Genomic DNA, 16,001 nt, shown 5'->3' with positions numbered 1-16,001 from the left:
ACCATAGAATACTGGAGTTCAGAGGGACCTCAAAACACAGAATGTTAGGATACATGACATAGACTGCCAGGACCCAATAGTTCCTTAGAACATAGGATGTCAAATCTTGGAAAATAGAATGTCAGACCTGGAAGAGATTTTAGGGGTCACCATACATTGTATATAGCCTTGTGCTTTATAAATTTAATGTTTGTTATCTAATTTGAAACTCACAATAACAGTAGGAGATAATAATGATATCTAGCATTTATATAACATCTACTATGCATCAGGCACTATGCTAAGCGCTTAGCAAATATTTTCTCATTTAATCCTTGCAACAACCTTGTGAAATAAGTGCTGTTATTATTCCCATTTTACAGTTGAGGAAACTGAGGCAGAGAGAGATTAAGTGACCATGCCCAAAGTTACACATAGAAAGTGGCAGGGCGGAGTTGGGGCAACTGTGTTTGGATCCACTTGGATAAACGCAGTTGCCCCAACTCCAAATCCAGAGCTTTTTCATTCGATTATACCTGACTTTAAAAAGCAACTGGTCACCAATGAAAATTACACCAAGGGGGAAGGGGAGGAGGAGGAGGAGGAGGAGGAGGAGGAGGAGGAGGAGGAGAGGAGGAGGAGAAGGAGGAGGAAGAGAGACACCACAGGTGAAACTAAGAGGCTTGCTCTGATGAAAAGAGCCCTAGCTCTAAGTTTGTGTCCTGGGCAGTGCCTATTGCAGCTTTGAGCAAGTTACTAATATTTTCAAAGCACTTAGTACAGTGCCTAGCACATAGTAGGTGCTTAAAAAATACTTGTTCCCCTTTCCTTTCCCTTCTGGGGCCCCCAGGGGCCTTGCCCTCCTCCCAGTATCCCTTCCTTGACCAAATCTATGACTCCCCTTTTGTCCCCTTATGCTCCCACTCCCTACACGCCCAGTTTCATTGGCAAGGCGAGCTTCCCAGTATCCACCCGGCCTTACTCTGCTCCAAGACCAGAGCCAGCAGGACCAGCAGGACAGGGTCTCCTTTTTTGCAGCTGCTAATCCATCACAGCAGCACGAGGGAAATAGGTATCATTATCTTCATTTTACTGATGAAGAAGCTGATGTTAAGAGACACTGTGGCTTCCCATTCAAATTGCATTTGTGTTTATATCATTGATTTATTTGGCTATCTAAATTTTTATTTCTTTTCATGAAGACTTGTTCATCTACTTATATATTTAGATGAAAAAGGAAATGAAAGCTGAATAATCTATGCATAGTGAAAAGGTAGCTGAGTCTGGAATCAGAGCACCTGGGTTCCAATCCTGACTCTTCTGCCTTGCTTCAGTTGCTCCATCTGCAGATTGAGGAGGTTAGAGTAGATCAGTGATGTCAAATCCAAATAGAAAGGGGACCATTGAATGGTATATGAGAATTCCTACATCTGCACACTGATTTAGAATACCCTATAATAACGTAATTTATGTTCTGTTGTATTTTTATTTTGTTAAATATTTCCCAGTTACATTTTAATCCGGTTTGGGCAGCATTAGGAATTATTGCTAGCCGGGCTCCTCCCTAAGGTCATTTCTAGTTCCTAAACTATGATCACAAATTTTAAGCAACCCCAGGTAATCTGAGGGTCCTGGTTTGATGTCTCTATGACCTAATCCATTCTAGGGACATTTCCAGTAGTCCAAATGCCCTTTTCGCCAACTTTTGGGATGGGGCTAGAGTGAAAAGAGCTTGCTCAGTCTCTCCAAAAATGAGGGAATCTGACATTATATTCAACCATACACATCTGTGGATTTCCACTCTCCGTAAAGCAGAAGGGGGAGGTGTCCTTCCATATCTTTTCTTTGCAGGAAAGCTTGTTCTTTATAATTTCTCAATATAAAGTTTTGATTGCTTTATGTTCTTTCCATTATTGTAACAAGTACGTATTGTTAGGAAGGAAGGAAGGAAGGAAGGAAGAAAAAATGAGGGATTGCATTTTCTTGATCCTTCCTGTCACATAGCCCTGAATGAATGCTTGATCACTTAGTGAATGCCTCCAACATTTGGGAAATATGGGCCAACAGTCAATGTATCCAAAAGACACTTGGGAACATAGGAACAAATAATTTAAAATTAGGAAGTTCTCTGAAAGTGGCCTTCCCCTCCTTGGACCTGGACCCCTTGGGGATTTGGACAAAGATGGTAATATCAATTCCTGATACTTGTAGAAACCCTTGAGACCCCTATACCCTATCCTCTGCCAAGAAAGAACGAAACACCAAGGTGGATTACTGTGGAGGGTTAGGGTAGCCGACCTAGGTTCAGATCAGTCCAGAGCCTAAAACACTTTCCCAAAAGCTTCAATTCGGTTCAACCAACTATGAGCAGTACATTTGATTAGATAGTGAATGAATGAAAAAAAAATATTAAGTACTTTTAATCTGCAAAGCACTGCGCTAAGGCTGGGGATATAACAAGAAAATTTTAAGATAGTTCCTGCTCAGCGGATTTCAGAAAAACCTGGAAAGACTTACATGAACTGATCCTGAATGAAGTGAGCAGAACCAGGAGGACATTGTACATAGTAACAGCTACATTGTGTGATGACTTAGTTTGATAGACTTAGCTCTTCTCAGCAAAGGATGATCCAAGACAATTCTGAAAGGCTCATGATGGAAAATGCTATCCACATCCAGAGAAAGAACTATGGAGTCTGAATACAGATCAAAGAGTAATATTTTTTTTTTGTGGTTTTCCCATTTGTTCTTTCACATGACTAATGTGGAAATACGTTTAATATGATTGTACACGTGTAGCCTATATCGGATTTCATGCCGTTGTGGGAGGAGGGAGGGAAAGGAGACAGAAAAAATGTGGGACACAAAATCTTATAAAAGTGAATGTTGAAAACCATCTTTATATGTAATTGGAAAAAATACTATTACGTGGAAAAAAATTTTTTAAGAATGTAAAAAAGACAGTTCCTGCTCTCAAGGAACCCACTTTCTAATAGGAGAAACAACACATAAAGGTTTCAGCTACAAGTCAAATGGAAAGGTTCTTAGGGTACAGTGGATAAGCATATGATAGTGCATCTTCTTTAAGTTATTTCAGCTATGTAGGGCAATGGATAGAACGCCGGGTCTGAGTCAATTCAAATCTAGCCCCAGATACTTACTAGCTGAGTGACCCTATGCAAGTCACTTTACTTCTGTTTGTCTCAATTTCTTCATCTCTAAAATGGGGATAATAATAGCATCTAAATTCCAAAGTTGTTGTGAGGACCAAATGAGATATTTGTAAAGCACAGTGCCTGGCATGTAGTACTGCTATAGAAAATGTTAGCTAGTATTATTATTATTATTATTTCCACTGATAAAAACGAATCAGTTTCTGAAAGTGAACCATCTGACAGTGCCAAGGACTTTGTTGACAAGAGCTTTCTTTCCTGGATCTTCAGTAGCTGTGATTGCAGCACCTTCAGAAGCAGTGGACAGGCTGCATCTCCACAGGGCTGCTTCCCAGGGTGATGACCGAGGGGGCTGGGCTGGAAGGATTGCCATTCCTGGGGCTCTAGCATTCAGGGTCCCACACTGTCTCCAGCTGAAAGATTCTCAGGGGTCTAATGAGAGATGGTGGGCAAAGTGGTGGTGGTGGTCTGACTAGCCTGGCACTTGTTACCTCCTAAAGCTCCCTCATGGCTCCTTGCTGCTTCAGCTAAACTGGCTAGACTGCCTTATGTGGCTGTTGGTTGGCAACTGGTAGAAGTGAATAGTCCCTTGATAGTAGGAAATCCAAAGATAACTACAAAAACAACATGGTATATTGGGGAAAGAAGACTAGCTCTGGAATCAGAAAACCTATATTTAAATCCCACCCCTGATGCTACCTATGCAACCATGGACAAATCCCTTAACCTCCCTGGGCCTCAGTTTCCTCTTCTGTAAAATGAGAGAGGTTAGACTAGATGGCGTCTGAGGTCCCTTCCAGCTCTAACTCTATGCTCTTACAATCCCTCCTTTTAAGGAGGTTATATTCCAGCAGGAGGAAGGCATGTACACAAATAAATATGTTAAAATTCCTATGTCATTTCTTCTGTCCATATCCCATTTTCAGCACCAATAACTTGTTTAAATAGGTCATGCTAGAGTTATTTTAATAGCATGCCATATCTTTTTCTCATTTTTATTCTTTCTTATAGCTTTCTACTAATTTTTATCTTTGTTCTTACAAGTCAGGGATCTGACTGTACATAGCTGATTCAAGAATGACTCCCACATCAGTAATGAAGTGTTCCCTGTCTTAAAATAGAATGAAGGAATGAATTATTGAATGAATGAATTAGTTAATAAAAGAATGAACAAAAGGCATGTATTAAGTACCTAATTTGTGTCATGCACTTTGCTAGGTGCTGCTCATACCACAATATTAAGGCAGCCCCTGTCTTCAAGAAGTTCAAATTTTAACAACATATCTTGGGGTGCGGGAGAAGTAGTGGTCATGGAAGGGAGTTTTAGTCTGAAGAGTCTCCCAGTTTATGAGCAGAGCCATAAGACATTATTCCCCATCTTTTCCAGTAGCAATGGAGGATTATTTTGATTACTATTATCAGAGCAAAAAAATGCAAAGGGTGTGAAGGGGAGTGGGGAGGGAGAGGAAGTTTGGAGAATAGGAGCAGAGAATAGTATCCTGTGGATAAGGCAGATGGCAAGATGCTCAGGTAAGTCTTGGTTTCATGTTAGATGGCTGGACAGGATATATAACATGATCCACTACCAAGACAGTTATACAATAACTTTCATCCATTTGGTGCTTGCCATGTCTAGTAATCTGTTTCTTTTTCTCTTCAGTATTTTTTGGGGTCTTCTTTAGCAAGCTGTTGACTTGTTTTTCATGATTTTCTTGCATCACTCTCATTTCTCTTCCCAGTTTTTCCTCTACTTCTCTTACTTGTTTCTCAAAATCCTTTTTGAGCTTTTCCATGGCCTGGGACTGATTCGTATTATTCTTGGAGGCTTTGGATGTAGGAACTTTGACTTTGTTGTCTTCTTCTGGTTGTATGTTTTGATCTCTGTCACCAAAGTAAGAAACTATGGTCTGACATTTTTTGCACTATTTGCTCATGATCCCAGCCAATTACTTGAGTTTTAAACTATTTGTTAAGGTAGGGGTGTGGAGAATGTACTGTCCCAAACTTCGGGGGTTTTGTGCAGCTGTTTTCAGAGATACTTCTAGGGACCTGTAAATTTTCAGTTCTTCTAAGGTGGTATGATCAAGGTGTTTTTACTCCTTTCTCGGCCTGGGCTCTGGTCTATGAGTGATCACAAGCACTCTTTTCTGCCTTAGAACTGTGAAGAGGATTTTCCCTTCACCACCACCACAAGCTCCACTATGCCAGTGTTCCTCCTCACCCCAGGACCACCACCCAGAACTGTGACCCAGATCCAAGCATGGGCAAAGCAAGAGAATCCTGCCTCAGCACCAGCAAAGAGATCCTTGCAATCCTTCTCTGATCAGCCACTCAATTCTCCCTCCGTCTGTGGGCCAAGAACTCTGGAAGCAGACATCACACTGGGGCTGTGCTGGGCCTGTGGCCAGACCGAACTCCTCTCTCACCCAGGTCCAACAGACCTTTCCTACTAACCTTCTAAGTTGTCTTTGGAGTTTGTAGGTTGAGAAGTCGGAAACTGCCATAGCTCCCCTTGATTCAATCCCCTGAGGACTGCTCCAGGTTCACTGAGGCCTGGTCTTTGCCTGTGTGGCCCATGCTGAACTGCACTCCTCTCCCAGCCTGGCACAATAGACCTTTCCAATCAACCATCCAAGTTGTCTTGGGCTGGAAATTTGTCTTTTTGTGGGTTCTGCTACTCTAGAATTTGTTTAGCAGTATTTGCAGGGATTTGGGGGAGAGCTCAAGCAAGTCACTGTTTTTACTCCACCATCTTGGCTCCACTCCAGAGCTGTTTCTTTTGACAAAGTATTTGTAACGTAGAGATATGAGGTCTAGTCTACCAATGTAGTCCATAAGGTCTTTGGCCTTTTTTAGTTCTTATTCCAGATCCATAATTCACAATGTGTTCTTCACCATTTTTACTTATTTCCACTTTTGCCTTGAAGTCACTCAACTGAAGTGTTTTATTGAGTTCTTCATAGTACCTCTTCTTTATTACCAACACCAATTTCAATATTTTCATACAAAAGTTTAAACAATGTAAATAATTTCCATAACAAGAAGACCAAAGGGGCCTAAAAAACTCTTTAGTAGACACTTTCCCCCCCATTTTAAAAATACTAAACTTAACAAAAGTCCACTAAAACCCGTACTTCATATACATAGTGGAATGGAAAGAAAGGTTTGTACATGAAACTGTGAATCTCTATTATGTATAGCAGTGGTGAAAACTCAAATAAAAATTAATCCAGCTACTAACTTTGAAAATCTTCAATTAACATTATGTTGTATTGGATTTTCATTTATTTTGTTAAACATTTAACCAGTTACATTTTAATCTAGTCCCAGCCTCACTGGGGAGTTTTGCAGACACTAAGGGACAAGTTTGACACCTCTGATATACAGCTTTCTTTTCTTTTTAAGTATATAATAAATTCAACTTGTTACTTTCATCACTATCCTATTTGTATGTGATTCTGTTCGTTTCAAAAATATATTCCAATGGCCCTCTTACCCTTCTCTTTTTTTTTTTTTTTGGCAACCTATCCCTAGATTCCTGCTCTCCAAAATTGAGGAAGAAGAAAAAAATCTTTGTAAAGAATCTGTATAGTCAAGGAAACCAAATTCCCAAATTGGCTGTGTTCAAAAATATATGCCTTATTCTGCAACTTAAATCCATCATCCCTCTATAAGGAGATGGGTAGCAAACTTTATCATTGGTCCTCTAGAGTCATTTTTGGTCACTATGTGTTAGTCACTTTGGTCAAAGGTCTTAAGCCTTTCAAAGTGGTTTACTTTTACAATATTGTGGTTATTACATAAATTGTCCTCTTGGTCCTGCTCACTTCACTCTATATGTCTTCCCAAGTTTCTCTGAAACTATTCCTTTAATCACTTTGTATGGTACAAGCATATTCCATTACATTCATATACCATTATTGTTCCACCATTTCCCAATTGATGGGTAGTCCTTTCGCTTCCAGTTCTTAGCCTGTAAACATTTCACATACCATATAAATATTTCATATGCATACATACATATATATGTATATATATTTGTATGTATGTATGTATGGCAGCTGATGGCAACATCAGTTCAGAATATTAACTTATTTGTCCAATCTTATGGAGAAGGATAAAGAAAGATTAGGAGCAATCTCATCTTCATGGAGGGAAAAGCCAGTTTAAAGAAAACTTGAGGGGTACCTAGGTGACACAGTGGGTAGAGCTCTGGCCTTGTAGTCAGTAAGACCTGAGTTCAAATCCAGTCTCAGACACATGATACTTAGTAGCTGTGTGACCCTGGGCAAGTCACTTGATCCCGATTCCTCACCCAAAAGTTAAAAAAAAAAAAAGCTTGACTAGAAGCCCAGCTCATCAAAGTCGTGTCAAGGACACAGTGGAAATCTAAAGGAGGATAATAAACTTTTGTAAGATGGAAAATATCTGAAAAGATTTTTTAATAACATTTCACCATCAGAGAAAGAGGAGATTCTCACTGCACATGAACTGTAGCATCACAGTCTTTAATGTGCTTATAAAGAAATGGCACTGAAGAAAACAAAGATGGGGAAAGCAGATGGATTAGACCAAGGATACACAGAGAAGATCCACGCTAAAGAAAGAAAACTATGAGGGTGCTGAGGGCTTCAATTCACTAAATAAAGGAAAGAGGGAAAGATATCAAAGACGTAGAACAAACTTTAGACCTTATATACACCAAATACAGGTGACTGGGGGACATCAATGGCTAACCTATATGGTTACCTTCCCATCCATGTAAAAATCATTAAAATAATATACACACTCACTAAGGCTTTCTTGATGTATTATCCATAAAAGACAGATAGGCTTTCACTAATTATATTCCTCAGCAGACCACATTTTCACCATCACACAATGGACTAAAAGGTGTAGAGATATAAAATCTCACTGAAGGGTAGAACTATCCTGAGCAATGAGTGAAAACTCACCTAACCTATTCTATCAGGCCTGGTCCAGACCATACCTCATATCTCATCCAGACATGTGCCAGGAAACCAAGGCCTCCTCACCACAGGAATTTTAGCATCTGCCCTGCCTCCTCATGTATGCTTTCTCCAATCCATACTCCCTACCCCCTGTTTTCCACCTCTTTTTCTGGCAAAATGAATCAAATCAATAAAATCATTCCTATCGTTGCTACTGAAAAATGCTTTACAATCCATTGACCCGTCATTACACTCAAAATCCCCAACTCCACAATATCTGTTGTATCCCTCTATTTAAATGTAAGGCTTTTGGAATACTAATGTGCTATAAGAAATGATGAACAGGTCGACTTCAGAAAAACCTGGAAAGACTTGTGTGGTCTGATGCTGAGTGAAGTGAGCAGAACCAAGAGAACACTGTACACAGTAACAGCCACTTTGTGCGATGACTAATATTGATAGACTTAGCCCTTCTCAGCAATACAAGGATCTAAGACATCTCCAAAGGCCTCATGATGGAAAATGTTATCCACAAAGAAGAAAGAACTATGGAGTTTGAATGCATATGGAAGCATACTATTTGCTAATTTTTTTCTTCTGTTGTGCTTTGTTTCCTCTTTCTGGTGGTTCCTCCTATTGGCTCTAATTCTTACTTACAACATCACTAATGTGAAAATGTGTTTAATAGGAATGTATATGTATAGCCTATGTCAGATTGCCCACCATCTTGGGGAGGGAGGTGAGGAGGGAAGGAGAGAAAAATTTTGAACTCAAAAGCTTATGGAAGTGATTGTTGATAATTCAAAATAAATTAATTTAAAAAATAAATGTAAGGCTTTGAGGTCAGAGATTATCTTACTTTCATATTTGTATGTCCCCAGTGCCCAGCAGTACTTGGTGCACACTAGGTGCTTGCTAACTTTTTCACGTGTTGATTCATTCACTATATTCTACTTTAAAAAATCTTTTTGATTCAGTAGAGAAAAATGCACATTAAGGTTGTCTTCCAACAAGGTGTTCCCTTGCATGTACATTATAATGTTCCTTGAAAGCTGTAAGACCTGATATAACCTTATCTGATCATCCTTTGATCATTCATATCAGGCGAGACATATGACAAAGGGACATATGCTCACCAAAGGTGTTTACTGTGGTCATGGAGTAATATTCAAGTTGAAGAAGGGTTCCCTTTGTATATACAGTGAGGCCCTTCAGATCCTCCTTTTTGCATGTGACCTTACAACATTGTAAAACCTTCCAGATGGGGTTGATTAACTACTCTAAAGAGTTTGGCCTACTCATCCAACCTGGAAAAAATCAAGTGGATGAATTCCCATTGTCTAGATTATGACAAACAAGGAAAGGAAGGAACCTCCCTCTAACTACAGGCCTTCCGTCTCCTGCTGTGCATGTCCTCTCAGGGAAGGGAGCAAGTAGCTGAGCTGACTTGCATCAGGACCAACATGACTTCTTCAGGCATGCTAGACTTCTACCTCCTGCCTTGAGGGAAAAGGAAGGGGAAATACTTACTAGCTGTGTGACCCTGGGCAAGTCACTTAAACTCATTGCCTAGCCAAAAAAAGATAATAATAAAAAAAAAAAAGGGAGTCCTTTTTCATCTCCTGCTGTGCAGGTTCAAAATTGGATATTCCACTGTCTCCTCTGGTTTTCTGTCCCCTACAGATCTTCTATGGTCTCCTCCCTAATCTCCAGCCTTCATTAGGAAGTGATGAAGTGAAACAAGGCCTCCCATCTGACTGGGTGCTTTCCATCTCTTGCCTGATCTCCAGCCTCCTCTGGGAGGAAAAGTGGCACCTTCCATATTTAGTGATGAACATACAGGGTGGTGGTTGTTGAAGGCTGGAGTGGGTGTGGCAATGTCACAAAACATGATAACAATGAAGTGTGCCACATCCCCGTGATTCTGAACCCTGGTAGATCATCGTCCAAACCTTATTTCCCACCCCTCACCACCTGATTCCTTATTCCCCTCCCCCTCAATACCCACCCTTTCCACTGTGCCCTCTGAAATGCCTATTCCATAGGCAACAAATTTGCCTTCATTCTAAATCTTTTCCTCTACCACTCTTTCCATCTTCTAGGAATCACTGAGACCCGGCTCCCTCCCTCACCCCTCTCCGCCCCAATGGACACCTTTCCAAGACTGACTGCAATTTCACTCATTCCTCTTGGCTAAAGGCAAGGTGAGTTGGAATACTTCTTGTTTCCAAATGCTGCTTCTAGCTTCTCTCTCTATTTCTGTCACTCAGTAATCTTTCCTCCTCTGAGGTTCAGGCGACTCATATCTACTACCCAGTCAAAATACTAGTAGCTGGTATCCACAGACATCCAAGTCATTCCCATTCCTTCCTCAAGGAATTCAGTACTTGGATCATAATTTTCTCTTCTCTCCAACTCTTGTCCCCACTCTAGAGGACTTGAACATACAAAATGACTCTCCATTAAATACCCTAACTACTTACTTCCTCAACTTACTCACTTCCCATGACCTATTCCTCTAGGCAATCTCAGTCACACACACAGATGGTCATTTCCTTGATCTTGCCATCACCTATGAATGTATCAACTCCATGTTCAAGAATTCCAAAATCCTTTTATCTATTGGCTTTCCACCTTCCCCTCTGCTTTTCCTTGCCAAACTATACTCTTTTTCCATATTGTTTCCACCTATGCCTTGACAGTCTCAGTTCTCTTCCTGAATATCACCTCTACACTACCCACTCTTTCTCCTTTTCCCCATCTTGACACCTTGGTGAACCAGTTCAACTCTACAGGCATACCTCAGAGATATTGTAGGTTCAGTTCCAGACCACCATGATAAAGCAAATATTGTAATAAAACAAGCACATGAATTTTTTTTGTTTCCCAGTGCATATAAAAGTTATGTTTACATTACACTTAGTCTATTAAGTATGCAATAGTATTATGCCTAAAAATGTACACACTTCATTAAAAAACTCTTTGCTATTAAAAAATGCTAACCATCATCTGAGCCTTTATCGAGTTGGAATCTTTTAGCTACTGTAGGGTCTTGTCTCAATGTTGATGGCTGCTGACTGATCAGGGTGGTGGTTGTTGAAGGCTAGAGTAAATGTGGCAATTTCATAAAATGAGACAACAATGAAGCTTGCCACATCGATTTACTCTTCCTCTTATGAAAGATTTCTTTGCAGTATGCAAACCTACTTGATAGCATTTTACCCAGAGTAGAACTTCGTTCAAAACTGGAACCAGTCCTCTCAAACCCTGCTGCTGTTTTATCAACTAAGATTATGTAATATTTTTCCATATTTTTGTGTCTCATGGAATAGGGAGACCTGAGAAGAGAGAGAGAGAGAGATAGAGGTTGGTGGAGCAGTCAGAACACACACATTTATCGATTAAGATTGCCATTTTATAAGGACACCATTTGTGGCATCCCAAAACAATTACAATAGTGACATCAAAGATCACCAATCATAAGTCACCATAACAGATATAATAATAAAGTAAAAATTTGAAATATTGTAAGAATTACCAAAATGTGACACAGAAACACAATATGAGCACATGCAGTTAGAAAAAATGACACCAATAGACTTGCTCAATATGGGGTTGTCACAAACTTTCAATTTGTAAAAAACTAACAAGCAAACCCTATATTTGCAATGTGCAATAAAATGAGGAATGCTGGGGCAGCTAAGTGGCACAGTGGATAGAGCACCAGCCTTGGAGTCAGGAGGATGTGAGTTCAAATCCGGCCTCAGACACATAACACTTACCAGCTGTGTGACCCTGGGCAAGTCACTTAACCCCAATTGCCAAAAAAAAAACAAAAACAAATAAAATGAGGAATGCTTGTACACTGTTCTCTTCTCTTAAGTCCCTGGTCTCTTTTTCATATCACCTATTGCACCCTGCCAAGTCTCAGCCTTGGATCACTCCCACCATCCTCCATCTTCACACTTACATACATGCTGAAGAAAGGTGGGGGAAAAAAGTCACCCAACTCTTTTGGCTGGGTCTCCTATACAACTTCAAATGGGCCTTCACTGCTGCTAGGCAATCTTTTTATATCCCCATTTATCAACTCATTATCCCATTCTTCACAGTGGCTCTTTCAAACCTTTCCATCTCTGCTCAAACCTCCCATGGCTCCCTCAGCCCTCAACCTCTCAGCCAAGAACCTTGCCTCATATTTTATAGAAAAAACTGGGGCCATTTGCCATGAGCTTTTTCTTCTCTTCTCCCCTGTTTCTCATATCATATTACTCAGATGCCTTCTGCCAGCATCTCCTCCTTCATCCCTGTTTCACACAAAGAGAAGACTCTACTCTTCAGCAAGGCTCATCTCTCCACCTGTACAAATGATCCTAATCTATCTCATTTCCTCCAACAGACTGCCCCCTCTGTCCTCCCAACTCTATCATTTATCTTCAATTTCTCAATCTCTCCCTGTTCCTTCCCTAATCCCTACAAACATGCCCATGTCTCCCCTATCCTCAAAATACCCTTACTGGGTCCTTTCGTCTCCACTCTATCCACTCCAACATATCTTCTATCTCTTCTACTTTTTGTAGCTAAACTCCTTGAGAAGGTTATCTATAATAGTTGCCTTCACTTTCTTCTCACTCTTTTCTTAGCCTCTTACAATCTGGCTTCTGATCTCATCATTACAGCAAAACTATTCTCTCCGAAGTTACCAGTGATCTCCAAATTGTCGAATTCAAGGGCCTTTTCTCAATCCTCATTGTTCTTAACCTCTCTGTAGTCTTTGACATGGTTGATAATAATAGCTAAACTTTATACAGTACTTGCTATATGCTAAGGACAGCTAGGTGGCACAGTGGATACTGCTGGGCCCAGAGTCCAGAGGACCCGAGATCAAATCCAGCCCCAGATACTTACCAGCTGTGTAACCCTGGGGAAGTCACCTAACCTTGTTTGCCTCAGTTTCCTCATCTATAAAACGAGCTGGTTAAGGAAATGGCAAACCACTCCGGTATCTTTGCCAAGAAAGTTCCAAATGGGGTCATGAAGAGTTTGCCATTACTGAAACGACTGGACAACAACATATGCCAGGCATTGTGTTAATTGCTTTACAATTATTATCTCATTTGATCCTCATAACAACCCTGGGAGCTGGGTGCTATTATTAACCTCACTTTACAGAAGAGGAAACTGACGCAAACTAAGGTTAGATGACTTGCCCAGGATCACACAGCTTGTGTCTCAAGTCAAATTTGAACTCAACCACACTTTACCCACAACACCACCTAGCTGCCCTTCCATGGGACCGTCTTCTTGATACTCTTTTCTCTCTAGATTTTTGAGATACCACTCTCTCCTAATTCTCCTCCTATCTATCTGAACACTCCTTCGCAAGCTCCTTTGTTGGACTGTTGTCTATTAATCTCAGGACTCTGTCCTCTTCTCCCTCTATATGACTTCACTTGGTGATTTAATTGGCCTCCCATGGATTTAATCACCATCTTAATGTTTATGAGTCCCAATTCTACCTCTCCTGCTGTAGCCTCTCTGCCAACCTCCAATCTTGCATCTCTACCTGCCTTTCAAATATGTCAAATATTAAACTCAACATGACCAAAATTGAATCTATTATCTCTCCCCATAACTCATCCTCCCTCCTAACTTCCTTATTATTGTGAAGGGCACCACCACCATCCAGTCTCCCAGGCTTGAAATGTAAGAGTCTTCCTGGATTCCTCAATATCTCTCACACCCCATATTTAATCTGTTGCCAACACCTGTCAATTTCACCTTTGCAACCTTCCATTCAATATGCCCCATTCTCTCCTTTGATGCTGGCACCATCCTGGGGCAGGCCATATAAACTCATGCTTAACTATTGCAATAGCCTGCAATAGCAGGGTCTGCCTGCCTCAAATCTCTCCCTACTCCAATCCATCCTCTATTCACTGGCCAAAGTGATTTTCCTAATGCCACCCCCTAGTTCAATAAACTCCAGGGGCTTCCTATTATTTCCAGGATCAAAGACAAAATCTTCTGTTTAGCATTCAAAGCCCCTTACAATCTAATCTTCCCCCTAGCAAACCTCCACTTTTCCAGTTTTCTTCTACATCATTCCCTGCTATGTGCTCTTGGATCCAGGGACACTAGCCTCATTGCTGTTCCTCACATAAAACACTCCATCTCTCAGGTCCATGTATTTGCTCCGGACGTCCTCCAGGCCTGCAATACTCTCCCTGCTCCTCTGTGCCTCCCTGGCTTCCTTGGGTACCTCAGATGCCATCGAGTTTAGCGCCCTCATTTTACAATTGAGGAAACTGACTTCTGAAGTTAAGAAGAAGCTAAGTGATTTGCCAAGTGTCACACAGTAAGTGACTGAGGCAGGATTCAAACTCAGATCTTTCTGCCTTAGCTCAATATTCTGTCTACTAGAATAGTTTGCTCATGTTGGATCATGTCAATTTAATGAAAATGACAATATTATCTAAATGAATTGACTTATTCAATGCTGTGCTTAACAAACTACCAAAGAGTTTCATTACAGAAACAGAAAATATAATAACAAAATTCATGGGGGAACAAAAAGTCAAGAAACTCAAGGGAATTTTTTTTTAATGGGTAGGGAGTTTAGCAATACCAGATCTCAAAAAATCCTACAAAGCAGAAACCATCAAAACAGCAAAAATAGAAAAGTTGATCATATGTACACAACATAGAGAAGCAAATGAACATAAATAAGCACTGTGTTCAATAAAGCCAAAGACCCCAATTACTGGGCAATTTGACAAAAACTGCTAGGAAAATTAGAAATCCAGAAAAACTGTAAGAAATTAGGTTTAGATCAGAATCTCATACCATATATCTAAATTAACTCCAAATGGTTAAAAAAAAACAATAATTAACTATAAATGTCATATCATAAACAAAATAGAGAAGCAAGGGAGGAGATAGCTTTCACAACTATGGAAGAATTCAAATTCACCATCTCTCAGAATGCAGTGGTAGATGTGAGTATCAAGTCTTGGAACAATGAAGAGCCTCCTGACTTTCAGACTACCCTCTCCACAACTTCTACCTCCACACCTGAGACCATACCCTGGAGATTATGGGAGTGTATGGTCTACTACTTCCTTTCTAATTCTGGAACCATGTTCAAATGAACTCTGCCATTGTTTCAATGATACTCACCATCCTGTCACTGAGTCTGGATCAAAATGTCCATCTTTGGCCATCACTTTCTTTCGTGTATTGTTCTTCCCGTCAGAATGGAAGCTCTTTGAGAGCAGGGAAACTCTTTGCTATCCTATCTGTATCCTCGATGTTTAGTATAATGCTTGCCACAAAATAGACACTTAATAAATGCTTTTTCACACATTCGGAAGAGTTTGGCTTAAGCATCCACGGTATATAAGAAAAATCAAGTAAATGTAGGAAGCCTATTTAGATGAGCAGGATGCTTAGAGAAAATCCTGGAAAAGTTTACATGAACTGATGCAAAGTGAAGTAGCAGAACCAGGAGAATATCATACACAGTAACAACAATACCGTTCAATCATCAACTGTGCATGTTTTAGCTATTCTCGGAAATAAAATGATCTAAGACAATTCTGTAAGTTTCATGATGAACAATGTTATCCATCTTCAGAGGAAGAATTAATGGAGTCTGAGTACATATTGAAGCATGCTTTTTTTTTCTTGATGTTTATTTTGGGGAGTGGGGGGGATCTGTGTTTCACAGCATGACTAATGTGGAAATATATTTTGTATGACTGAACATGTATAACCTATATCAAATTGCTTACCTTCTCAATGAGAAGGGAGGTGAGGAAGAGAGAAAACTTGGAACTCAAAACTACAAAAAAAATCCCTAATGTTAAAAATTGTTTTACATGTAATTGGAAAAACA

At 40.2% G+C, this 16,001-nt stretch overlaps 1 long non-coding RNA gene across 1 annotated transcript in view; it reads right to left on the bottom strand.

Moving 5' to 3' along the window:
- Positions 1 to 16,001, bottom strand: part of LOC110217291 (uncharacterized) — a 71,372-nt gene that overhangs the window by 14,524 nt on the left and 40,847 nt on the right. The window contains exon 2 of the long non-coding RNA XR_013487024.1: positions 11,312 to 11,442. This is a non-coding gene — a long non-coding RNA (uncharacterized LOC110217291). The remainder of the gene's footprint in view (positions 1 to 11,311; positions 11,443 to 16,001) is intronic.

Source organism: Phascolarctos cinereus, unplaced genomic scaffold (genome assembly GCF_003287225.1).
Source record: "Phascolarctos cinereus isolate Bilbo 61053 unplaced genomic scaffold, phaCin_HiC Scaffold_5;HRSCAF=322, whole genome shotgun sequence".
Taxonomy (NCBI): Eukaryota; Metazoa; Chordata; class Mammalia; order Diprotodontia; family Phascolarctidae; genus Phascolarctos; species Phascolarctos cinereus.
The sequence above is the reverse complement of the archived record's forward strand: the minus strand, read 5'-3'. Positions and strand labels throughout refer to the sequence as shown.